This window comes from Sceloporus occidentalis, unplaced genomic scaffold, assembly GCF_023333645.1.
Source record: "Sceloporus occidentalis isolate IW3139 unplaced genomic scaffold, rSceOcc1.0.p SCAF_57, whole genome shotgun sequence".
In the NCBI taxonomy this organism is placed as follows: Eukaryota; Metazoa; Chordata; class Lepidosauria; order Squamata; family Phrynosomatidae; genus Sceloporus; species Sceloporus occidentalis.
This window is the reverse complement of record NW_028317037.1, coordinates 5011445-5037771: the sequence shown is the minus strand read 5'-3', so window position 1 is coordinate 5037771 and position 26327 is coordinate 5011445. Positions and strand designations below refer to the sequence as shown.

At 42.3% G+C, this 26327-nt stretch overlaps 1 protein-coding gene and 1 long non-coding RNA gene across 2 annotated transcripts in view; one reads left to right on the top strand and one right to left on the bottom strand.

Annotated features, from left to right (window-relative positions):
- The window catches only part of LOC149287748 (uncharacterized), a 792175-nt gene that overhangs the window by 79181 nt on the left and 686667 nt on the right, over positions 1-26327 (top strand). The window lies entirely within an intron of this gene.
- Positions 15975-22066, bottom strand: LOC149287766 (uncharacterized). Its single transcript, XR_016277445.1, has 3 exons — positions 22007-22066; positions 18893-19059; positions 15975-18057 (listed from the first exon to the last, which is right to left on the bottom strand). It is a non-coding gene; the product is annotated as an uncharacterized LOC149287766 (long non-coding RNA).

Sequence of the window (26327 nt, the reverse complement as noted above, 5' to 3'; positions counted from 1 at the left end):
TCCCTCTGAGGCCGAGATGACAGTTGAAGAGGGAGGGGCCTCTTCCTTCAGGCAGTCCAAGATGTTGCTGGTCTGCCTGATGTCTCCCTCTGAGGCCGAGGTGACAGTTGAGGAGGGAGGGGCCTCTTCCTTCAGGCAGTCCAAGATGTTGCTGGTCTGCCTGATGGCTCCCTCTGAGGCCGAGGTGACAGTTGAGGAGGGAGGGGCCTCTTCCTTCAGGCAGTCCCTGATGTTGCTGGGTCTGCCTGATGGCTCCCTCTGAGGCCGAGATGACAGTTGAGGAGGGAGGGGCCTCTTCCTTCAGGCAGTCCAAGATGTTGCTGGTCTGCCTGATGGCTCCCTCTGAGGCCGAGATGACAGTTGAGGAGGGAGGGGCCTCTTCCTTCAGGCAGTCCCCGATGTTGCTGGGTCTGCCTGATGGCTCCCTCTGAGGCCGAGATGACATTTGAGGAGGGAGGGGCCTCTTCCTTCAGGCAGTCCCTGATGTTGCTGGGTCTGCCTGATGGCTCCCTCTGAGGCCGAGGTGACAGTTGAGGAGGGAGGGGCCTCTTCAAAAACAATATGTGATCATAGCAGGAGACTTTAACATGCAAATGGATAAGATTAAAGACAAATCTCATCCCTCAGTAAAAGATAAACATAGAAATATAACAAACTTGAATAAAATAATGAAGAAAAGGGAATTTATAGATGTCTGGAGACTAGTAAAAGGGGATGAAAAGAAGTATACATATTATTCTGCTGTACATAAAACATATACTAGACTAGATTACATTTTTGTTTCAAAAAATAGGATAACTAAAGTTTTAGATATCGAAATATCAAGTATAAAAGTAAGTGACCATGGTTTTGTGAGTGCAGAAATTATTATTAAGAAATTTATGAACAAATAAAGAGGTGGAGGTTAAACACCAAGATATTGAATTATATAGGACGCAAAGATATTAACGGCAATAATAGCAAATAGAATGAACAAATGTATGTACAAATATATAGGAAAAGATCAATGTGGTTTTGTGAAAGGAAGACAAATGTCTAATTTAGTAGGAATGGTTTTGAGTAAAATACATGTAATTGGGGGGTGGGGGGATTAAAAGCAGGAATTTTGGCATTAGATATATTTAAAGCCTTTGACTTTGTGGAATGGCCAACATTAAAAATAATTATGTGAAAGTTTGGAATGGGAGAAAAAATAAGGGGATTAAAAGATCAATTATATTGTAATAATTCAATAAAAGTAATAGTTAATGATGGAATTACAAAGGAAATAAAAGTAACAAGAAGTACAAGACAAGGATGCCCGCTTTCATCAATATTATTCGCAATGGTTATAGAAATGTTAGCAAAGGTTATAAGGAAAGATAGTTGTTGGGAGGGAATTGGATTGGAAAAAAACATAAAATCAGTTTATTTGCTGATGATACCTTATTAACTATTAAAGATTGAAAGGATAAAACAGGAAAAATTAAAGAACATTTGAATTTATTTGGAGAGATAACAGGAATTCAAATTAATTGGAATAAAACAGAAATGATGTTATTTAATTATACAAATAAAGAAGAATTGGAGTTTATGAAACAAAAAGAGTTAGGGATAAAAATAAAAAGCAATATAAAATATTTAGGAATTAATATAACAAAAGGCTTAAAAGAAATGGAAGGGAAATTTTTTTATAGTACAACGGAAAGAAGTTGGAAAGAAATTAGTAGAATATAAGAAAATTCAATTATCATGGTTTGGAAGAATAGCATTAGTCAAACTGAAAATGTTACCAAAATTAAACTTTTTATTCAGAATGATACCACTAAAAATATCAGAGGTAGAATTAAGTAAATGGCAACAATTATTAAATGTATATTGTAATGGAGGAAGAAGAAGTAGATTAAATAAACAATTTTGGTACGAGTCTCAGAAAAAAGGAGGGTTAGGCCTCCCTAATATAAAAAGATATTATGAAGCTAACCACTTAAGATAAGTAATAGAAGGTATGCTGGATGTCCCAGATTTGGATTGGTTAGAAATGGGGGGGGGGGGGGGAGATGGATATGAAAATAGAGAAGAATTTCTTTAAAGAAATTAGTAGGAAAGAAATTAAAGAAATTGAAAACCCATTTATGGAAAATATATTAGAAATTTGGAATTATTAGAAAATTAGAAAAAGGATTAATGAATGAAAATTTAATGATAACACCACTAATAATGGAAAAAATCTTTCCCCAAAAATTTAAACAATGTATTAGATAAAGAATTAAAGGAAAAGAAAATAGATAAAATGGAAAATTGGATGAAATTAAAAATAGGAAAAGAAAATATAAAAGAAAAACTTAGGGGGATAAATATGTCTTGGTTACATTTTATGCAAATAGAAGAATGGTTTAAAAACTGGAAGGAAAAATATAGAAAAAGGAAGATATACACAATTTGAACAAATACTTTAGAAAGGAAAAGAAATGGAGGAAAATGAAAATATGAAAGGTATAACTAGTGAAATTTATAAAATATTAATGGAGAATAAGAGAAAAAATTAAATCAAATTATTTTAAAAGAAATATGGGAGGATGAATTAGGATGTAAAAATTTGTGATAATGAATGGAATAAGATTTGGAAACAAAGACATTTGAAAAAATTATTGGTGCGAATTAAGGAAAATGATTATAAATTGATTTGGAAATGGTATTTGACAGCAGTGAGAATACATAACATAAACAAACATAACTCAAATACTGTTGGAGAGGCTGTCAGGAAGTAGGGCCATATCTAGATATAAATGGTGGCAATGTAAATATGTACAAACATTTTGGGAAATAATAATATTAGAGATAGAAAATGTTATGAATATAAAGATAGATAGAAAACCAAACATAATATTGTTATCAATATACAATGAAGTAGAATGGAAAGAAGAAGAAAAAACCTTGTAACAAATTTGTTTACTGCTGCGCGATTAATTATAGCAAGAAATTGGAAAACAAAAATAAATGTGAAATTGGAGGATTGGTATAAAGAAGTTTGGAAATTAGCAATTAATGACAAATTAACATGTAAATTGAAAGAAAAAAAGGATTATGGAAAAGAAATGATTTTGATGAAATATAGAAAAAAATTATTGAAAATGCACTAAGAAAGGAAGATGGGAAATTAGCTCCAAAGGAGGAATTAAAATTTTGGATGGAGTATAAAGAAGGGAATGGGTCCCGGGGGGAAAAGGGGGCACTGAGGGGCTATTTAGGGTTTTGAATAAGATGTAAAAGTACATATATGTATGGAAAGAATATTAAATCTGTTTTGTTTTGCAAAATTAAAAAATACTAAATAAAAACAAAAAAATAAAGGCTTCTAAGGAGCAGCAGAAGAAAAGGTCCTCTCTGTTGTTGAAGCCAATCTAGTCTTCTTAGGCTTTAGGAGACTTTTTCCAGTGAAGGGAGGATTGTGTGGAAGAAGGCACTCCTGCAAGTAGTCTGGACCCAAGCCATGTAGGGCTTTAAAGGTTACAACCAACACCTTGTATCTTGCCCAGACACTAATGGGCAGCCAATGGAGGGATTTAAGAACCGGTGTAATGTGGGCAGTTTTAGAAAATACAAACTACAAATTCCATGATTTCACAGGATGTTGTTATAAAAATTAAAGTGGAACCAGTGTTGCATGCGATGTAGCATTCTAGAGCCCTTGCCCCCATTCTATAGGAAGGGCAATGGGTCCTTACCCACAGAGGACACATTCTCATAGGTTTCCATCATCACCTCATTGTACAGAAATTTCTGCTTTGGACTCAAGAGTGTCCATTCCTCCTCTGAGAAGAACACTGCCACATCTCAAAAGGTATTCTGCAACAGAAAATAGCCTTTGCTGAAAGACAGAGGATTGTAAATAACAGCCCCATTGCATCCTAGTCAGTCAAATTCCCAATGGCTCCACCACAAAAAAGGTCTGGACACTAACTTGTCCAGAGGTCTTCTTTCCTCCAGTTTCTTCCACAAAGGAGCAATTGAGGGTCGTTTATCTTCTCTCTCTTCCTTTGAAAGCATCTTGGTTCTTTCCACACTTGCAGAAAATACAAAGTGTTTTTATGTGCACACATTTATGCACATTTCACAGACCACAGAAAATACAATTCAACAGCTCAAAGGGAAAATCAAACCTGAACCTTCCCTAAAATTCAAAATAAATCAATTGGAAAGCAGGATATAAATTAGTGATGATATTATTATTATTAATATTATTATTATTATTACTATTATTAGTCTCACCTCCAAAGCCTCAGAGAGAGGATCTTGTGAATGCTGGAAAACTAAGACAGTTCATTGGGCCTTTCGGAGCGTAGAGACCAGCATCCTTAGCTGGCATGAGGGCGAAGATGGAATCTGCACAACGCACTCCCTCACTCTTCTGGCATGCCGGTGTGACGCTGTATAATGCACATAGGGGTGACGTCATGGCATTCCTCTGGCGCTACATTCAGATGACGTAGTGCCAAAGGAGTGCAGAAAAGCCACACCGTTTGCGGATATGGCACTTTTTCCACAGCGCAGAAAGGAGATCTTTTTTGTACCACAGAAAGGCCACATCATGGCGCTAAAAGGGGCGGCCTGTACATCCCCTTAATTTCCAGAAAATGGGGCTAGTATTGGAGTCCTAGGGTTGGCCCCAGCCTTTATCACTCCCAAAGATGTCAATAGGAGGAGGGCTGCGTAGGACGCATGTGTCTGATTGATATTAATGGGTCTATTTTTTAATTTTTTCTTCCAATAATCTACATAAAATCATAATGTATAGCTAGACAGGAATAACAACAACAACCCAATAACAACAACCCAATAACAACAACCATATCAATTGCAATATTTAAATGTCTATATTTAATGTTCCCCAATGCCTTCCCCTAAGGCTGAGAGAGTGTGACTTGCCCAGTCACCCAGAGAGTTTCTATGTTGGAGCTGGGATTCAAACCCTGATCTTCAGAGTCGTAGTTCCTCTATGGTCAAACCACTAGGCCACACTGGCTCCTACAACATGGACATTGTTTCACTGGGCCATTGTATGTCGGACTTGGCCCAGCTTCCTCATCCATGGAGGTCATTTTTCAACCCTCCTTCTCCTCCTCCATTTCCAGGCCCAGGTCCTTCTGAATGCCCTCCAACTCTCCCAGTTTGGAAGGGACCCTCCCCTGGTCCATCCTCTGCCCTCCCACCTTTTCAGCTGCTCTTCAAAGGCCACAGTTTCCTCCTCCTGCTGCCATTTCTCCCCTTCTCTTCAGCTCACTGCCATTGTTGCAAACTGAGTCCAAAGGGCAAAAGGAGTCTGCCCTCCATGAAGACAGCCAAGGAGAAAGGAGAAGAGGGGCCCTTCCCAGAGGCTCAGGCAAAAGCAAACAGCTGCAGCCTCTCCTAGTTTGCCTCTCCTTCCTCAGAAAGAACCTTGCAGTCTTGATCATATTCTGAGGTTGTTTGGTCCCAGCCTCCCTTTGATTCTCTTGGATCCCTCTCCAAAATCTCAGGGTCCCACAGAGACTCCCAAGAGAGGAGAGGAGGCCTGGTAGCCGGAGAAGAGGGGAGGAGGAGGGGGCTTCCTTGCTTCCAGCCCCCAAAGCTGCCTCCCTACAGAAGACCCTCCAGACCCCCATCCTTGGCTCCAAAATGGGGGCTCTTCCTCCTCAGCCATCCTTCTCACAGAGGAACCAAATTTGGGGGTCCCCCATCGCCATCTCGAGGCCCCCACCTTCCCTTTCGTGCCAAGGAAACCCAGAAGGAGCCCTTCTTCTTCCTAAGCTGCCAACGGTCAAAGCCACCAGCCTTCTAGAACCCTATTCAGGCTCCAAACCAACCGCCAGCCTTTCCCAGAATTCCACGCTCTCCCTCCTCCCAGCGGAGGAGACCGGGAGACGGAGCAATGGGTGCAAACGCCAGGGAAAGAGAGTTTGTTGTCTTAAACTTGTTTCAATAAAGAACATTCCTAACACAACGTCGCCCTCTTGTGGATACTCAGGGCACTGCAGCCTCTTTGGGCTTCTCACCAACTTCTATCCTGGACCGCCATCTGGTGGCCACTCTTGGCAATTCACTAATAGCAGTTAAGCAAATTAAACAGTAATAATAAAATTTATGCTTCAGTATATAAAACAAAAACATGAAACAAGCTAGACAAGGAAACTGTTACATTGATTTGTAATTGGTTCACTGGCCGAACCCAAAGGGTGCTCAAGAATGACTCCTTTTCATCCTGGAGAGAAGTGACCAGTGGGGTGTCCAGTGGGACTCTGTCCTGGGCCCACTGCTATTCAACATCTTTATCAGTGACTTGGATGACAGAATTGGGGCATTATTATCAATTTGCAGATGACACCAAATTAGGAGGAGTAGCTAATACCCCAGAGGACAGGATCAAAATTCAAAAGGACCTGAATAGACTAGGAAGCTGGTCCAAAGCTAACAAAATGAAATTCGACATGGAGAAATGTAAGGGCGGAAAAATGAAATGCACAGATATAGGATGGGGGACATCTGGATGAATGAAACTACATGTGAAAGGGATCTAAGAATCAAGTAGACACAAGCTGAACATGAGTCCACAGTGCAATGCAGCAGCTAACAAGGCAAATGCAATTTTAGCCTGCGTCAATAGAAGTTTAGTGTTTAGTGTAGAAGTTTAGATCAAGGGAAGTAATAGTGCCACTCTATTCTGCTCTGGTCAGACCTCACCTGGAATATTGTGTCCAGTTCTGGGCACCACAATTCAAAAAGGATGTTGAGAAACTGGAGCGCGTCCAAAGGAGGGCGACTAAAATGGTGAAGGATTTGGAAACCGCAATGGGACAGTCTCAAAACTTCAGGCAAAGAGCATCAGACTGAAGTCACAATGGGACAGTCTCAATGCTTCAGGCAAAGAGCATCAGACTGAAGTCACAATGGGACAGTCTCAATGCTTCAGGCAAAGAGCATCATACTGAAGTCACAATGGGACAGTCTCAATGCTTCAGGCAAAGAGCATCAGACTGAAGTCACAATGGGACAGTCTCAATGCTTCAGGCAAAGAGCATCATACTGAAGTCACAATGGGACAGTCTCAATGCTTCAGGCAAAGAGCATCAGACTGAAGTCACAATGGGACAGTTTCAATACTTCAGGCAAGGAGCATCAGACTGAAGCCACAATGGGACAGTCCCAATGCTTCAGGCAAGGAGCATCAGACTGAAGTCACAATGGGACAGTCTCAATGCTTCAGGCAAAGAGCATCAGACTGAAGTCACAATGGGACAGTTTCAATACTTCAGGCAAGGAGCATCAGACTGAAGCCACAATGGGACAGTCCCAATGCTTCAGGCAAGGAGCATCAGACTGAAGTCACAATGGGACAGTCTCAATGCTTCAGGCAAAGAGCATCAGACTGAAGTCACAACGAGACAGTCTCAATGCTTCAGGCAAGGAGAATCAAACTGAAGTCACGATGGGACAGGCTCAGGCAAAGAGCATCAGCTGCCCTCAGTTCGCCTCTGACATCTTCCTCCTCCACATCTTTGTTATGCCCAAGTTTGTAAGGGCAACCTGTTTAACTTGAGAGCATGTAATGAAAATTTCTCTTTCTGTGGACTTATTCAGAGCAGGACTAACACAGATAGTGAGACACCAAATTTAGGTTTAAACACTATACATGCAACATTTATTAAATCACAAAAATAATACAAACATTGATTATAAAGAGCTCTTTCATTCACTCATACATTCATACAATACTCACACACACTTTCCTTCCGCCGGACATTGATCATTTGTCCTCGAAGGCTGGGGATGACATTGTTGCCTCACGGCTGGTGTCAACAAAATTAGGGTGAAAGCCAAGGATCCTTATACTTTTATTCTTTCTGGCTTTTGGCTGTTGAAATCTTGCAATATTGCAGCCCATTACTCAACTTCTTCTTTTCGGGAGGAGACAGCTGTTCAAACAGTCCACAATGTTCAAAGGCAGGTCGTTCTGTTCAAATTAGTCCGTTGTCCTGTCAGTTCCTCTTTATTGCCACTCAGGAGAAAAAGCACCTTCACAGTCATAGTTCGACACACCTGAACATCTCCCAGCTTCAGCTTCCAAATTCCTCAGCCTTTCGTCGTCTCAGTTGCCAAATCCTTCCTTCACATCAATGCTCTGCGCGGAACCATCTTGTTTAGTTCTTTAGCTTGTTTTAAAACACCATTCCTTGGTTCTTTAGCTTTGTCTTACATCTTTTGTCTTACATCTTTAACTTGGGCACCATCCACTTTATAAGGTCCTTTAATTCCTGTATGTCTTCCTCCATTCGATAAACGTCTACCTGGGGTTCTTCTATCCTGGGGCAGCTATCAAGTGACTTCCCCACTGCCAGGTCCCAGGCTGTCTCTCTGCCCCCTGACGGCCTTCCTTTCTCCAGTCTGGGGCCGGAAACCCAAATCCTCCAGTGGTGGCCTGGATGGTGTGAGCTTCATGAAGTTTCCCAGTCTTGGGCTTGGCCCCTAGTTCCTCTGAAGAAGGCACCTGCTCCTCCACCACCGGGATCTTCAGAACCACCGGGTTCCCCAAGAACTCTTCTTGTTCCTGGGTCTCCATTGGAGTTAAAACTGTGAGACTTTGCAAACTGCGAGATCTGGAGTCAGTCCTACGCTCAAAAAAATAAAACTCATTTGAAACAAAAGAAGCTTTATTGATGAATCCAGGCAGAAACATCCATTAACACCTTTTTGCAAAGTCTGAAGTCCGAAGGAACTTACTCAACCTTCTCTAATCGAGCCCCCAATTCCCAACCTAAAGCAACACAAGCGGAGGCTGCATAGATACCAAGGTTGTGTATACTTCCCTTCCCTTCTCCCAGACAGCCTCACTTTGAAGAGCGGTCTTCCCAAGCCAGCTTCACTCCTCCTTGAGAACCAGTCTACAGCTGCAACCCCATCCCTCTCTCCAAACGCTCTCCTTCATCTAAAAGCCACTCTGTCTGTCCTTCTAATTTCCCACTACGGGCTTTCTATAACCCATCACACTACACTACCTACTATAAACTACAACTATAACTCCTACTTTAATAACCAAACCCTAATATTTTTACCCTTTATGACAGAACTCTGACACACAATGGGCCAGTCTCAATCCTTCAGGGACACACCACCAGTTTGAAGTGACAATTCTCCTATCTCAATCATTCAGGCAAGGAGCATCAGCCTGAGGTTGCAATGGGTCAGTCTAAATCTTTCAGGTAAAGAGCACCACCCTGAAGTCACAATAGTACTCTCTCAATGCTTCAGCCAAGGAAACTCAGGCTGAGATCACAATGGGCCAGTCTCAGTGTTTCAGGCAAGCAGCATCAGCCTCAGGTTGCAATGGTCACATCTCAAACCTTCAGATAAGCAGTATTAGCCTAAATTCACAATGATCCCATCTCATTGCTGCAGGCAAGGAGCATCAGCCTGAGGTCGCAATGGGCCAGTCTCATTCAGGTAAGGAGCACCAGCCTGAGGTCACATTATGTCATGAATACCTTTATTTATGCATCTATTCATTTAGGGATTCATGTCATAAGGGTTATAGGTTTAGGTTTAGGTTAGAGTTAAGATAGATGGGATTTATGGCGGGTTAAAATAATATGTTTTAATATGTGCTTTAATAGAAGATACTAGAAAGAGTTAGGGAGATCATGGCTAAAGAATGTTACAGCGCTATAGAAATAAAGTTTAATAATAATAATAATAATAATAATAATGTGCTTCTTTGCTAGGATTGGAATGTGTGGGAATCACCCTTCTAACAGAGGCTTGAGTTTAAAAGACTGGTCTCTGGAAAAGGAGGGGAAACATAGAGAGTTATGGATATTTTTATATTATATTATGTTGCTATGGGTTTAGGCATATTATATTTTCATGTGGTATCATATTAGTTCTATTAGATCTAACGCTAAACTGAAAGGAGCAAAAATAAAGAAATACGAGTATAAAACTAGAGCTTTTGCAGACGATGTGATTATAATAATGGAAAACCCCAGGGAAAGTCTAGAAGTTCTTTTGGAAATATTAGACTCATTTGGTAAAATTACGGGGTGTAAAATTAACAAAGATAAATCAATTATTCTGACAAAAAATATAAAAAATGATGAAGAGAGAGAATTAGAGGAGAAATTTGGAATAAAGGTAGAAAAAAAGACCAAATATTTAGGAATTCAAATTACTAAAAAATCTACAGAGTTATTCGAGAATAATTACAAGAAGCTATGGTCCCAAATAAGAGAAGATCTAATAAATTGGAATAAACTAAATTTATCGATATTGGGAAGAATATCAGTTATTAAAATGAATGTCCTGCCCAAAATGCTATATTTATTTCAAACGATTCCAATTATTAATTCGGATAAACCATTTAAAGACTGGCAAAAGGACATTAGTCAATTCATATGGAGAGGGAGAATACCGAGAATTAAGTTAAAAACATTACAGGATGCTAGAGACAGGGGTGGCTTAAATCTTCCCAATCTCAAAATATATTTCGAAGCATGTGTGTTAACATGGATTAAAGAATGGGTAACTCTAAAAGATGAAAAACTACTAGAATTGGAAGGAGATGGTTTAAATTTTGGATGGCACGCCTATTTGGTGTATGGGAAAACTCAACAAAGTAAGAATTTTACGAACCACTGTATTAGGAAGTCTCTAATGAGAATATGGGATCGATATAGGGACAGAATATCACCGAAAATAAGCGGATGGGTCTCACCTCACGAAGCTTTTCAGAGAAAGGAAATGATTAGCGATAACAGATGGTTTAATTATAGTGATTTGTTAGAAAATAAAAACGGGATTTGGATAATTAAAACAAAGGATAAATTAATAGAAGAAGGATGGAAGGGATCATGGTTAGCATATAGGCAAATCTATGAAAGATTTAGGACGGATTTAAAAACTTATGGATTTGAGGAAAAAGGAAAAGAAACACAATTAGGGAAAATTTTGGCCTTTGAAAAAAATAAAATAATTGGTAAAACTTATAAAGTGCTCTTAGAATATGATACAGAGGAAGAAGTGATAAAATACCAAATGATCAAATGGGCAAAAAATATTGGACACCCCATATTATTATCACAATGGGAAAAGGTCTGGAAAAATGGATATAAATTCACGGCTTCCCAAAATTTGAGGGAAAATTTTTATAAGATGTTTTATCAGTGGTACCTTTCACCAGATAGGATTGCAAAGATATATAAAACAAAAGAAAACAAGTGCTGGAAATGTAAAAATGAAACAGGTACTTTCTACCACTGTTGGTGGACCTGTAAATGGGCGAAAAAATATTGGACTATGATAAAGGATACTATTAGTGAAATTCTGAATATTACGATCCAATTAAAACCGGAATTTTATCTTCTGGGAATATTCGGAGAGGAAATTAATACTAGATACGAAAAAATTGTATTTTATATGATATCCCTTGCTCGAGTGTGTTTTGCACAAAAGTGGAAATCTAATGATATACCATCAAAGGAGGATTGGTTGTTGAAATTGTATGATGCAATGGAAATGGATAAGTTAACACAGGCATTAAGGAACGAAACAAAAAGTAAATTTGCAGAAGAATGGAATGAAGTTATAGAATTCTTAAAAGGAAATTTAAGTAAGCATACATATTTAGATATAAACTAGAACAAAGAGATAGACCCCAGTGTTCATTGAGACTTTAAGAAAGTAAGATTAAATGAAGCCGTAACAAGAATGGTAAGCAGGAAGTCAATTCAGAATGAATGAGAAAGGTGAGCAAGAGAGGAAGAGAATGGGATAGAAAGAATGTACTGAAGATAGAAAGTATTGAAAGAAAGTAGGATAGAGGTAGATAGTTAGTATGGTTAGGTATAGGTAAGTAAGGGATAGGAAGCTAAGAAGAAGTTAAGAAGATGAGACATAAGGTTATTCTACTTGTTATTAGATGGAGGATTTATATAATATAACTATGTAGGATTGGTATCTAGGGATGATAGATGTATGTGATGGAATGTAAGTGACACGTGATAAAGTGTATCGTATTGTGTATCTTGTTGTATATTTGTAATTGTTTTAAATTTTATTAATAAAATTTTTTCTAAAAAAAAATAAAAAAAAAATAACCAAACCCTAATATTTTATTCTTTATGACAGAACCCTTATACACTGTTTCTGACATGCAATGAATGGGCCAGTCTCAATCCTTCAGGTAAAGAGCACCACCCTGAAGTCACAATAGTACCGTCTCAGTCCTTCATCCAAGGAGCATCAGTCTGAAGTCACAATGGGCCAGTCTCATTCAGGTAAGGAGCACCAGCCTAAAATCACAATATGTCATGAATACCTTTATTCATGCCTTTATTCATTTGGGATTCATGCCATAAAGGTTATAGGTTTAGGTTAGAGTTAAGATAGATGGGATTTATGGTGGGTTAAAATAATATGTTTTAATATGTGCTATAATAGAACACACTAGAAAGAGGTAGGGAGATAATGGCTAAAAATGTGATTGTTTGCTAGGATTGGAATGTGTGGGAATCACCTTCTAACAGAGGCTTGGGTTTAAAAGACTAGTCTCTGTAAAAGGAGGGGGAACATAGAGAGTTATTGATATTCTTATATTGTATTATGTTGTTATGGGTTTATGCTTATTATATTTTTATACGGTATCATATTAGATTGGGATTGATGGGGTTTCAATATATATATATATATATATATATATATATAGACAAGCCATAATGTTAATTAAACTGTTGTGTGGCTGAGTTCTGTGGTCCAAGGCATATGAGAGCTTAATTGTCTTTAGAAACGCTGCCAGAATCCTGGATGGGAAGACATTGCGCAGAAAAGGGCGGGAGAATGCTCTGTGGGAAAGGGCTATCCAATTAATTAGCTTTATTGGTTAATGGGGTGAGGTTAATTGATATGGTTATAAAAGTAATATATCTATACTTTCTTTCATTCCTGACAAAAAAGTCACTTCTATTGCATATATCTCCTTCAATGAAAGCTGTTCCTTTTTCAAAGTACTGCCTGTTGTGTTGCAAGAGGGGCTGCAATTAGGACCCTGACAGATATTTCTCTCCCCTTCCATTCAGCCTGCTATCCCAAAAGAGCTGGAGAGTATACCCAACCAACCACAGAACCTTCCCTTGCTCTTGTGTTATACCAGATCAGTCAAAAATACAACTCAGATAGTCCAGGATCTCCTTCTGGACGAAGAGGCTGACCTGGCTTGTTTCACGGAGACCTTGCTGGGTGATGAGAGCTCAGCCACCTGGGATCGGGCCTTACCAGCCGGGTTCTCCGTCAGAGAGCAGGTAAAGGGATGTCGCGTTGGTCCATAAAGACAATCTTGCTTTGCCCAGGATACATATCCGTAAGATGGACCACACTGAATGTATTTATTTCAGCTTAAAGATTAGGAAAAGTCTGGGGATTTTGTTGGTTTACCATCCGCCCCGTTCCGTAACAGACTCCCTAGCGGAGCTGACATCTGGTCTTTGAGCTGCTGCTGGATTCACCTAGGCTTTAAGTCTTGGGTGTCCGCAACATCCCCCTCGATGCCTCTCCTCAGCTTTCACAGGGATTGCCAGGGCCTAGATGCTGCTGCTTATTCCGCTGGCGGCGTTTGCGGGAAAGGAAGGTATGCTCTGCGGGTTCAGCGGCCTCCCCTTCCTTCCCTCTTTTCTTCCTTTGAGGAGACTGCAATGGAGCCCAAAGTGCAGAGCTGGACTCAGGAGGGAAAGGCAGGAAAGGAAGGCTCTCTCTGTGTTTCTTGTATGTGTGTGTGTGTGTGTGTGTATGTATGTGTTTGCCTCTGCTGTTCTTATGGCTGGGAATGGAGCTGAGGACTGAGGAGAGAAGAAAGGTTCAGTTTGGGCAAATGCAGAACTTCTGTGCATCAAAGAGTCCAGTGTGTTGAAATAGCAAAGAAATTTATTGAGAACACATAGAAATTCAGTGTTTAAGACAGAACTGCCCACTCCAATCCAAACAATACATTAAAACCCCAAAATTAAAACATCACCCTCTTCCAAACCTAGCCCCACCTCCAATTCCCACAGTCTATGCCCCACAGGTAACAAGGCCACCATTGCCATTCCCACAAACTAGCCCTTTATGTCAATACCTGCCCCCAACATCCCACACATTGCAAAAGTTATCATTCCCATAACTATTCTACACATCGTAACAAATCCCAGCCCTCGAACTACCTAACCTATACTACAACCCACAATCTCCAGCCAAATTTACATCCCAAAGTAATTATCTATACTATTAGCAATTAAAACCTTAAAATAACAAAATACAACTTTAAAACACAGACATATCGACACACAAAGCTTACAAACAAAACCACAAGGGCCTTTTCTTAGCACCACTGGATTGAAAATATATTTTTTGTATTCATTATTGAGAAAAATAATGTTAATTCACTACTGGGATTTATGTGGCTTCTCTCTTGTGTGGATTCTCAGATGTGACACCAGGTTTGACTTTGAAGAAAAACATTTCCCACATTGCTTGCATTTGTATGGCTTCTCTCCAGTGTGGATTCTCTTGTGTGTCACTAGGTTTGACCTCTGAGAATAATAGTTCCCACAATGCTGGCATTTGTATGGCTTCTCTCCTGTGTGGATTCTCTTGTGTGTTACTAGGTGTGACTGCCGAGAAAAACCTTTCCCACAATGCTGGCATTTGTATGGATTCTCTCCTGTGTGGCCTCTCTGATGTGTCACTAGGCTTGACTTCTGAGGAAAACATTTCCCACAATGCTGGCATTTGTATGGCTTCTCTCCTGTGTGGATTCTCTGATGTGTCACTAGGATTGACTTCAAATAAAAACATTTCCCACAATGCTGGCATCTGTATGGCTTCTCTCCTGTGTGGACTCTCTGATGTGTCACTAGGTCTGACTTCTGAGAAAAACCTTTCCCACAATGCTGGCATTTGTATGGCTTCTCTCCTGTGTGGACTCTCTGATGTGTCACTAGGCTTGACTTCTGAGGAAAACATTTCCCACAATGCTGGCATTTGTATGGCTTCTCTCCTGTGTGGATTCTCTGATGTGTCACTAGGATTGACTTCAAATAAAAACATTTCCCACAATGCTGGCATCTGTATGGCTTCTCTCCTGTGTGGACTCTCTGATGTCTCACTAAGTGTCCCTGCAAAGAAAAACAGTTCCCACAATGCTGACATTTGTATGGCTTCTCTCCTGTGTGGACTCTCTGATGTCTCACTAGGTCTGACTTTGAAGAAAAACATTTCCCACAATGCTGGCATCTGTATGGCTTCTCTCCTGTGTGGACTCTCTGATGTGTCACTAGGCTTGACTTCTGAGGAAAACATTTTCCACAACACTGGCATTTGTATGGTTTCTCGCCGGTGTGGACTTTTCGATGCATGACAAGGACTGACTTGTAGGCAAAACATTTTCCACAATGGTGGCATTTGTGTGGCTTCTCTCCTGTGTGGACTCTCTGATGTGCCACTAGGATTGACTTGTAAGCAAAAATTTTCCCACAATGCTGACATTTATGTGACTTCTTTCTTGTGTGGATTCTCTCATGACTGACAAGTGATTCTGTAAACAAAGAAAATGACAGACAAGACAATCTCAGCGTTAAGAGAAGAAGATGTCACTCCAAGATTTAGCCCAACGTTCATCCCTCCCTATTTCAGATTAGATTAATAAAGTTGGTGTGAGTGGCCTGAGCATGACCCTGTTCTGGATGCTCCCAAATCCATATAATGATTGTAACCTTACTCATAGGAGCGACCAAAAAAGAGATTGAGGGAACTTTGATGAGGGAATCAGTAGAAGCAGAGAGTCAAAGGACTGTTGAAAAAATATTCCATTAACCATGTACAAAAATACTTTGATTGACAGGTGGCATCATATCCCGTGAGACTGCCATAGAGTCTTGAGTCAGAGCCCAAGGCATGATGCAAGCTAACTACAGAGGATGCTTCATGCTGTTTGGCTCCAGGAGATGACTCACAATCAATACAGTATACAGCTCACATGCGGATTGGTGTGGATTGGAGTTGTGTGAGGAAGAGATGGTGAAGTTGATGGAAGTCAGAGAGGAGAGCTTGCAAATATTTGTATTATTTTGCGAATCAAGAGAGAGAATCTCCAAGGATTTAAATGAAACCAATTGTGTTTCTGATTTATTTTTAAGTGAAAAGTGGCCAGTGAATTGCCAATATCTATATCTGGATATTTGTTTCCATACTCTGCTATGTTATTCTTGAGCTGCATCTGGGAGTGTCACCCTCAGATTGCACTGTATATTGGCTTGTGAACGCAATAGGAATTCAGAGCCAAGAAGGAACTGAGAGCCAGTATGCTAATCCTTTTTGTCTGAGATATTTCCACCAAGCACCCAGTGAATTTAATTTAGTTTCAAACCATTCTCCCCTAGGAATCTTTCTAAAATGATATAAACCTTTTTGGGGTCAGAAACACTCGGTTTCTGACTCCAAGAAACAATTACAGTATAAATATCTGCCCTGACTGACTGTTCTTTGACATCAGTCCAATTACAGACAGACAGTCTGTCGGTTTATGTTGCTAAACACCTCACTACACTCGCCAGCTCCACTTGCCATGGAAGTTACTGACTTCTCTCCCCATTCTGGACCCTCAAGAATTGCAATCAAGATCCACCTAGGTAAAGTTTTACCATTAGGAAAGCCTCACACTATTCACCACTCCCACCTTTGTTACTAGTTCTTGTGTATGTGTGAACACCCATATCTGTATATGCATGTATATGCGTGTATATTGCTTTTCCCCTAAATAAAACATAAAAATCTATTTCAATTGCATTTGGAGTTCTGTGTGCTTCCGGGCCCGATATAGTTGAGCTGAATCCCAAGGTAGTTTTTGCCCCAACCAAACTATATGTCTGCTTTCAGCTAAGTACCACATTGCCCTAAAAGCATAGCACTTGGGAGTGTCCTCCCCAGACTCCAGCATTTTGGATAACAAAGGGTCTCTGGAATCAACCATGGTACTAAGCAAACTCAGGTTGGAAAAGAAACATTAGAGGAAAAGCAGGTTTGTGTCCCCCTTTCCTCCCTTCATAGATATTACTCATAATTGCTTAATGGAACCCCTAAATATGTCTACAAACAAGGATTTGAGCCAATTCTCAGAACTTCTCTCAAACCAGTTCTTAAAATCTGTCAGGTTCATGGCTGCCTCCCAATCCCCAAGGCCCCTCTCCTTTGGTCTCTCTCCAATAGTGCCTCACTAAACTACAAATTCAAATATTCTACAGACTGTTGCTATCACAATTAAACTGCACTTGAAAGGGATCTAGGACTCCTAAAGGCCAATGTGATTCTAGGCTGCATCAATATGAATATAGTTTCTAGATCAAGGGAAGTAATAGTGCCACTCTATTCTGCTTTGGTCAGGCCTCACTTGGAATAATCCTCACTTGAAATAATTCTGGGCTCCACAATTCAGTTAGAACATGACCAGAGAAGGGCAACCAAAATGGTGAAGGATCTGGAAACCATCAAGCCATTTTGCACCCCATGGGAGCAGCTTAGAGAGCTGGGTATGTTTACCCTGGAGAAAAGAAATTTAGGAGTGGATATGATATCCATGTTTAAATATCGAAAAGGGTCGTCGTATTGAGGATGGAGCGAGCTTGCTTTCTGCTACTACAGAAAAAAGGAGACACCACAATGGATGCAAGCCAGAGAGAAAGAGGTTCCACCTAAACATTAGGAGGAACTTTGGGTCATTAAGAGCTCTTCGACAGTGGAATATACTCCCTTAGAGTTTGGTGGAGTCCTCTTCTTTGGAGGTCTTTAAACAGAGGCTGGATGATGCTTGGAATGTGTATTCCTGCATGGCAGAAGTGGGTTCAACTGGATGGCCCTTGTGGTCTGTGATTCTATAATGCTAGTGGATTCTGGTTCCTTACCCACAGAGGCCACATTCTCATAATTCTCCATCATTATATAATTGTAAATAAGTCTCTGCTTCTTCGTCAACAGTTTCCATTCCTCCTCAGTGAAATATACTGCCACATCCGCAAAGGTCACCTGCAACAGAAAATAGCCCTCATCCACAGAGTGACTAAGCAAAAGGGGAGGAAAGTACATGGTGCATCCAAGTATTATTTCATCACTTCAGAATTCAGTCCAGGAAATAAACTTTTAATTCTGTCAGCAAGAAAAAAGCTACTTCCTTAGAGATCCAGTTTGTCTCGAATCCTTTCAATATAATATACAATATAATTTAGGCCATGGATGGGATACTGAGGATGGATTAGGATACTGACTATCCCAACACATATAGTACATTTAGCCACAAAAGAATTATGGTGCATTTAGCCATTTCTTGCCAAATTTTAGAACCAAATGTCATTATTACAAAACATTTCTGGGAAGAACTCTGGGCTTGAGGGCCACTGGGCCCACCTCCAATTTAGATCCAGAGATGTTCTCCCATATCCCCCAACTTTTCACAAATTGGAAAAGCAATACACATGTGGAAAAGCAATCCAGAAGGCGGTCGAGATGGCCAAAGTTGTTATGAAGAAGATCACACAAGCAAGGAAGGGCACAGCAGTTTGCTTTTGCTTCAGCCTCCTGGGAAGGGCCATATCCTGTCTCCTTCTTTCCTCTCCTCTCCCCACTTTTGAGTTGATGGGGTTCAAACAGAATGGCACTCAGTAATTGAAGTGAGCTGAGAAGGGGGGAAATGGGAGGATGAGAGAGCAACTGGGACATTTTTAAAAGCCCTTGAAAATGTGGGGTGACAGAGGATTAACCAGGGCTGTCTCTGCTAAATTGGGAGAGTATGTTCTCCGCCTGCTTTCAAGACCTGGCCCAGCAGTGACACAGATGAAACTAATAGGCAAGAACCTCGACTCACCAAAGAGTTCTTGTATCTCTGCATCCTCTTTCTCTTGGAGCCCAACTCCATCCGCTTGGCCTCTGTGTCGGCCATCAGGTGGGCAGGGGTCCTGGTGGTCTTGCTCTTGGGTCTCTTCCAGCAAAAAGGGCCCCAAAGCTGTGTCCAAGGGGGCCGAGATGAAGTTCCTGCGAAAAGAGACCAGAGATTCAAAAAAGGACGCAAATTGGATCTCCTATAAAGAATTACTCCAAATAAATAGAACTCGTTATAGAATAAAGACATGAGAAGATCCTAATGATCAGGGTTATAATCTTTCATGGTTCTTTGACAGACAATTAAGAAAGCTCTTTCTAATGGATAAAAATACGGTATTTGCAAATCAGACTCTGATCTAGAACAGGAAATAATGTTGAATAAAGAGAACAGCATCCTGCTGGTGACATACACAAGTCACATATGCCTCCTTTGGGCCGATGCAGAGATGGGTATCCCCTTCCTCCCTCCAAACAAAGCCCCCTGGACCTAGCTTAGATTCACTGCAGCTCCCCTACACAACAGATACTCCATGCCTTATTAGAGTGGTGAGGGATGAGGGGATCGTGAATTGGAGAGGGCCCTGGTTATGTCCCTGCAGCTAGATGTGAAACAACTGCATCATAAATGAATAAATGAATAAATAAATCATGTGCTGAAAACTGCAGAGGTCCCCAGTGCTTTTCCCCATCATCAGCCCCTTTCACAAGAAGGCTGCATCCACACTGCAGAAATAAGGCACGTTGACACTGCTTTAATCACTCAGTGCTATGGAATCCTGGGATTTTACCTTTGGACATTTAGCCTTCTCTGCCAGAGAGCTCTGGTGTCACAACGAACTACAAATCCCAGAATTCCACAGGATGGAGCCAGGAGAGTTAAAGCGGTTTCGAACTGGATTATTTCTGCAGTGCAGATACAGCCTGAGTCGGCTGTAAAAAGGTAGAAGCGCCCAATTCTTGTTTTTACCCTCCTATAATAATGGTTTTCCTTTTAAAAAAATTAAGTAGTTTGTTTTAGTCTCTAATCCTTATTTTTGTTCTTCTTGTTTGTTTCTATGTTTGTTTGTATCATTCTTGGTCATATGAGTTATTCTGGTGTCTCTCCTTCCTTCTTACCTGAAAATCTATTAATAAGGAAACTGAAGAGACTTTTAAAACCTCCCAAAGGAGCCACTTTTGGCCACTTTTGGGCGACTAGCCTCCTCTTAAAAGCCAAAGCCCAATGTTTGTGAAGAATGATAATAAGGCTTGTATTAAAACTATCCTCCCCATTTCTGATCCCTTTTAAAACCCATGATACCCAGAAGGAGCAGAGCTGTGTAATAAGAAAACCCTCTCAGAAAACATACACACAAAAGACACACAAAGAGACACACTTCCTTCCTTTTGGCCCAAGGAGCCAGGCCTCCTTCTGACTCTGGAGCCTCAGGAGAGAAAGAGAAGCCTCTCTTCAACTGAGGAGGCCTCAGAGAAGGTTCTGGAATGTTATTCCCACAGTCACAAGCAGACAATAAAATGGCTGCCAGAACATAAAATGGCTGCCTCTTCCTCAGCACTTGGCAGTTGTCATTTTGAGGCCTCCAGGGGAGAGAGAGAGACTGAAGGAAGAGTGGAAGAGGTCCTGGAGGGAGGGGGCCTTGGGAGATATAGATCCTTCCTGAGATATTCGGTGTTTGCCTCCTAACAAAGGGGTTTGTGGCCTCATAAAGGATTTGGGGCAAACTGGATCTGAAAGACAGTAGTAGCCTTTTCTCTTGCCAATGGGATTTAAAGTGTATTTCCTGGACTGGATCTCCCAGCATCCACAGGTCCAGAAAGAGGAGGGGTCCTGCCCTGCAGAAAGGCCCCTCCAATCCCTCTGAACCAAGGACTACAACTCCCACATCTTCTTTCTTTCTTTCTTTCTTTCTTTCTTTCTTTCTTTCTTTCTCCCTAGCTGCCTTGTGTTAGTGGTGTTCTCTTGTTGTTGTTGTGTACCTCTAAGTTGTTTCTGACTTATGACAACCGTAAGGGAAGCCCTTTGCAGGCTTTTCTTGGCAAGATTTGTCCAGAAGTGGTTTTGCAAGTGCCTCCCTCTGAGGCTGAGAGAGTGTGACTTGCCTAAGTTCAATCAGTGGGTTTCTGTAGCCAAGAGGGCATTCGAACCCTGGTCTCCAGGGTCATAGTCCAATGCTCCAGCCACTGAACCACGCTGGCTCTTTCTTGAGGCTTTGCCGTTTTTTGTGGAGTGGCTCCAACTCATTGCTGACTTCTGGGGAGCCTCTCCTGGGGTTTTCTTGGCAAGAGTTGTTCTGAGGAGGTTTGCCATTGCCTTCCCTGAGGCTGAGAGAGTGTGACTTCTTGCCCAAGGGCACCCAGCTGGTTTCATGGAGGAGTCGGGCACTGGACCCTGGCCTCCAGAGTTGTAACCGAACACTCAAACCACTGCACCACACTGCCTCCCATTCCCATGTACAACCTGTGAAATAACTGCAGCCTTTTTTCGGTTCTTCATGGGTGTCTTCAAGTCTTTTCCAACTTATGGCGACCCTGAGGCAACCTTATCATGGGGTTTTCTTGGCAGGTTTCTTCAGAGAGGGGTTGCCATTGCCATCCTCTGAGGCTGAGAGAGTGTGACTTGCCAAGGGTCACCTAAATCCAAAACACACTGCAGCAATAATCCAATCTGAGACCGCTTTAACTGCCCTGGCTCAGTGCTAGGGAATTCTGGGAAATGTAGTTTTGTGAGACATTGAGCCTTCTCTGTCAGAGAGCTCTGGTGCCACAATAAACTCCAGTTCCCAGGATTCCCTAGCACTGGTCCAGGGCAGTTAAAGCACTCTCAAACTGGACTATTGCTGCCGTGTGTTTTGGACCTTTCTTGGCCGCAAACTGTCCATAGCCTGCAATGCATCTCCTAATTCTGTTGGCAGTCCCTCCCTCCCAACACTTTCTCATTTCCCCCCAAAACCAGCGCAAAGCTGGCAGATGGAAAGAGGTTTTAAAGCAGCATTTAAATCTGCCATATTTGTTTTTAAAAGACTAAATGTCCCAAATGCTATTATCAGTTTTGTAGCTATTATTACAGAAAGACGTAGAGTGCAAACTCCTCAAGTACCTTTATTTTCTGGAGTGAGATGGGCTTTTCCAACTGACTCTCTGTGATGATCTCCGGTGGTCCAAGCAGCCAAACTGCGGCCCTGTAATAATAATAATAATAATAATAATAATAATAATAATAATAATAATTTTATACCCCTCTCTTCAGCCAAAAGGCTATCAGAGTGGATTACAAATTGTTAATTAGCCATTTAGACATTATGGCTCTTAGCCCAGCAGACCCTTAAATTCCTGAAATCACGCTGCCATCATCCAGAGAATTATAAAAGGACTTCCCTTAACCTACACTGGGACCAGTTAAGGAACCTTATTTCTCCTTCTTTACTGATCTTCCCAAGCATCAACTGAGCCAAAACACATGTAAAAGGATTGTTGAGTAATAGATACTCCAAGGAGGTATTTCCTATTAATAACAAAATATAACTGTTATATAAGTCATGAAAGATATTAAGAATCTTGCAGGTACAATATTTGTAAGTATATAATATTCAATTCATAAAAGCTATTAAAACAAATAAATAAACCTAAGCATCTAATCCTGAGACTAACTTCCAAGATCCGCTCTTTAACTCTCTCTCTCTCGATCTCCAACCGACACAATTCCCCCAACTGTCTCTTGGTCTCTCAGGCCTTATATCTCCTTCTCACAGAAGCTTCCAGAAGAACCTTCATCTTGCTCTCTGATTGGTCAAGAGAGCCTTCCGTAGCAGTGATGTCATTCTGCATTTGCATAAACCTCCCTTTTCTGCCTGAAGAAGACCTCCAATGACTGGAGCCCAGTCATTACACTTGCCCAAGGCAAGGCTTGCACCTATTTTCCAATGTTGTTCTTGGGGTCCTTCTTCCATTTGTTTCCAGGTCTTATGTCGACTTTATGGGAGTCTCTGAAGGGGTTTTCTTGGCAGGTTTCTTCAGAGTGGGTTTCCCATGGCCATCCTCTGAGGCTGAGAGAGTGTGACTTGCCCAAGGCTTCAGTGGTTTTGAAGCCTTTTTGCTTTATCTTCTAGAAGGAAGCTGAGGTGTTGCTTCTTGAAGAATGAGAGGAACCTTCTGGCATCCAAAAGGCTAACATTCTCTGGAGTTATGTCTGATAATATGAATATATAGGATTGCAATCCCTGTTCGTTTATTAAAAGGTGTATAGTGCACCCCATATCATAGAATCTCATAGCTATGTCCCTTAATAGCAGTTAACCAAATTAAACAGTATATAAAACAAAAACATGGAACAAGCTAGACAAGAGGCCTCCAGGCTCCACCTGGCTCTTTTGCATTAGTGGCGGCAGTGGAGCTGCGGCTGTGAGGAGGCCAAGCCTCAGACACCTCTCCGCCATCGCCGCCGGCAACTCCTGTGGTGGTGATGGTGACGGCAGAGAGGAGGCCAAGGAGAGTGCCAGAGGCGTCCTCTCCGCCGCCGCCTTCGCGTGAGGGCCAGGTGCTGGGCTGGAGTCTTCTTGGCCTCCAACACCCAAACCTGGCACTTTTGTGCTTGCGGTGGCAGCGAGGAGGCTGAGGAGGCATCTGGTGTTGCTGCTCCGCCACCTCGGGCTCCTCGTTGCCAAGGCCAGGGGAAAGGCGAGGTGTTTCTCCTGGAGGCCAAGTGTGCTGGCAGTGGAGCGAAGGCCGAGGAGTACTGCCAGAGGCCTCTTCGGCCCCCCTCTCTACTGCCGCCATGGCGCAAGGGCCGTGTGAGGCTATTGGAGGCCAAGAGGCTTCTGGGTCACCACCCGGCCCTTCAGCGGTCATGACAGTGGAGGCGTGCAGGCCGAGGTGGAGAGGAGGCCTCTGGCGCTGATCCTCTGCCTCCTCTTCGCTGCCACCGCAGCAATCACTGCCACCTCCGCAGAAGGGCCGGATGGTGGGCTGGAGCCCTCTTGGCCTCCAACATCCCCACGCGGCCTTTCCCCCGACCGTGGCGGTGAGGAGGGAAAAAGTTGGGGAGGGGAGGAGAGGAGAGGGACTTTTGTCCCCAATGTTGGCACGTGTGGATTTGAGCATACGCGGATTTTGGTATACGCCGGGGGGGCGGAACGGATCCCCCACGTATACCAGGGCCCCACTATATTTGCAAGCAAAGGAGGGCCAAGAGAGCCCTGGAGAGCCTTGCCTTGGGGTGGCTCTGGATCTCTGGTGCCTAACAAACTACAAATCCCAGGATTCCTCAGGATGGAGCCAGGAGAGTTAACACAGTTTCGAACTGGAATATTTCTGCAGTGCAGACACAGCCTGAGCTGGTTGTAAAAGGGTAGAAGCGCCCAAGTCTGGTTTTTTTCCTCTCTTAATAATGCTTTTACTTTCAAAAACTAAGCGCTTTGTTTTGTTATTTTTGTTGTTGTTTGTTTGTTTCATTCTTGGTAATATGAGATGGTCTGGTTTGTCAACTTCATTCATGCATTAAAATCTCTTAATAATAAAACTGAAGAGACTTTTAAAACCTCCCAGAGGAGCTACTTTTAGCCTTTTGGCGGGGGGGGGGGGATCCTCCTCTTAGAAGACAAAGCCTGATGTTATGAAGAATAATAATAATGCTTGTATTAAAACTATCCTCTCCCTTTTAAAACCCATGTTCCCCAGAAGGAGCAGAGCTGTGTCTATTTGAAAAGACACACAAAACACACAAAAATAAACACACTTCCTTCCTTTTGGCCCAAGGAGCCTGGCTTCCTTATCTCTCTAAAGCCTCAGGAGAGAAAGAGAGGCCTCTGTTCAACTGAGGCCTCAGAGAAGGTTCTGGAACATTATTCACCACAGTCACAAGCAGCACAAAATGGCCGCCAGAACACAAGGAGGCAGGGACTGGGATTCCAGCCAATCAGGGCCAGGGACACAAAATGGCTGCCAGAAAACAAAATGGCCTCTGGAACAGAAAATGTGAGTCTGGGGCAGGGGGTGGGGTCTTCCAGGTCCTCTGCCCCCATTGGCCAGCCTCAAGAAGAGGAGGAGCTTCTGCTTCTCTATTTAGCTCTGCGTGCGGAAAAGTGACCGAGGAGAGAAGCAGAGTGTCAGAGGGAGAAAGAGACAGATAGAGAGACAGGAAGGAAGGAAGGAGGAGAGAGGAGTAGAGTGTAAGAGAGATAAAGAGACAGACAGGAAGGGAGGAAGGAAGGAGAGAGGAGCAGAGTGTCAGAGGGAGAAAGAGACAGATAGAGAGACAGGAAGGAAGGAGGAGAGAGGAGTAGAGTGTAAGAGAGATAAAGAGACAGACAGGAAGGGAGGAAGGAAGGAAGGAAGGAAGGAGAGAGGAGCAGAGTGTAAGAGAGATAAAGAGACAGACAGGAAGGGAGGAAGGAAGGAAGGAAGGAAGGAGAGAGGAGCAGAGTGTAAGAGAGAGAAAGAGACAGACAGAGAGGGAGGAAGGAAGGAAGGAAGGAAGGAAGGAAGGAAGGAAGGAAGGAAGGAGAGAGGAGCAGAGTGTCAGAGGGAGAAAGAGACAGATAGAGAGACAGGAAGGAAGGAGGAGAGAGGAGTAGAGTGTAAGAGAGATAAAGAGACAGACAGGAAGGGAGGAAGGAAGGAAGGAAGGAAGGAGAGAGGAGCAGAGTGTAAGAGAGATAAAGAGACAGACAGGAAGGGAGGAAGGAAGGAAGGAAGGAGAGAGGAGCAGAGTGTAAGAGAGAGAAAGAGACAGACAGAGAGGGAGGAAGGAAGGAAGGAAGGAAGGAAGGAGAGAGGAGCAGAGTGTCAGAGGGAGAAAGAGACAGATAGAGAGACAGGAAGGAAGGAGGAGAGAGGAGTAGAGTGTAAGAGAGATAAAGAGACAGACAGGAAGGGAGGAAGGAGTGAGGGGACAGCAGAGGGACATGGCCTGGAACCACTAGGCTTCACTGATGCACTGAGGTCTGTCTGGGCCTGTCTTGGGTCTACTGCTGCTGCTTTCCTTTGGCCACTGCCATTAAGGAGGGGAGGAAGGAGGCCCAGCAGTCCTTCTAGGCATGGCCCACTCTCTCTGAAGTCCCAAAGGGGATTCCAGTGCTTTTAATGGTGGCGCTCATGCTGTAGCAAAGAAGAAGAAGAAGAAGAAGAAGAAGAAGAAGAAGATGATGATGATGATGATGATGATGATGATGATGATTTTATCAGGCCTAGGGGGGAGGATAGAGCTGCTGCCAGACCTTAATCATCATTAATGTCACCTTCCTGTGCCTTCTTGCTTTGCACCACTGTAATGGCCATGGCTCAGTGGTATGGAACTCTGGGAATGTTCTTTTGGTTTGGCATTTTAGGTGTTGTTAAGGTTTGGAAATACTGTTTGAGGACCCTTCCGACTTTGGGGCCCTTTCCTCCTCCATTATGGCTTCCCTGAAGGCCTCAAACTGACA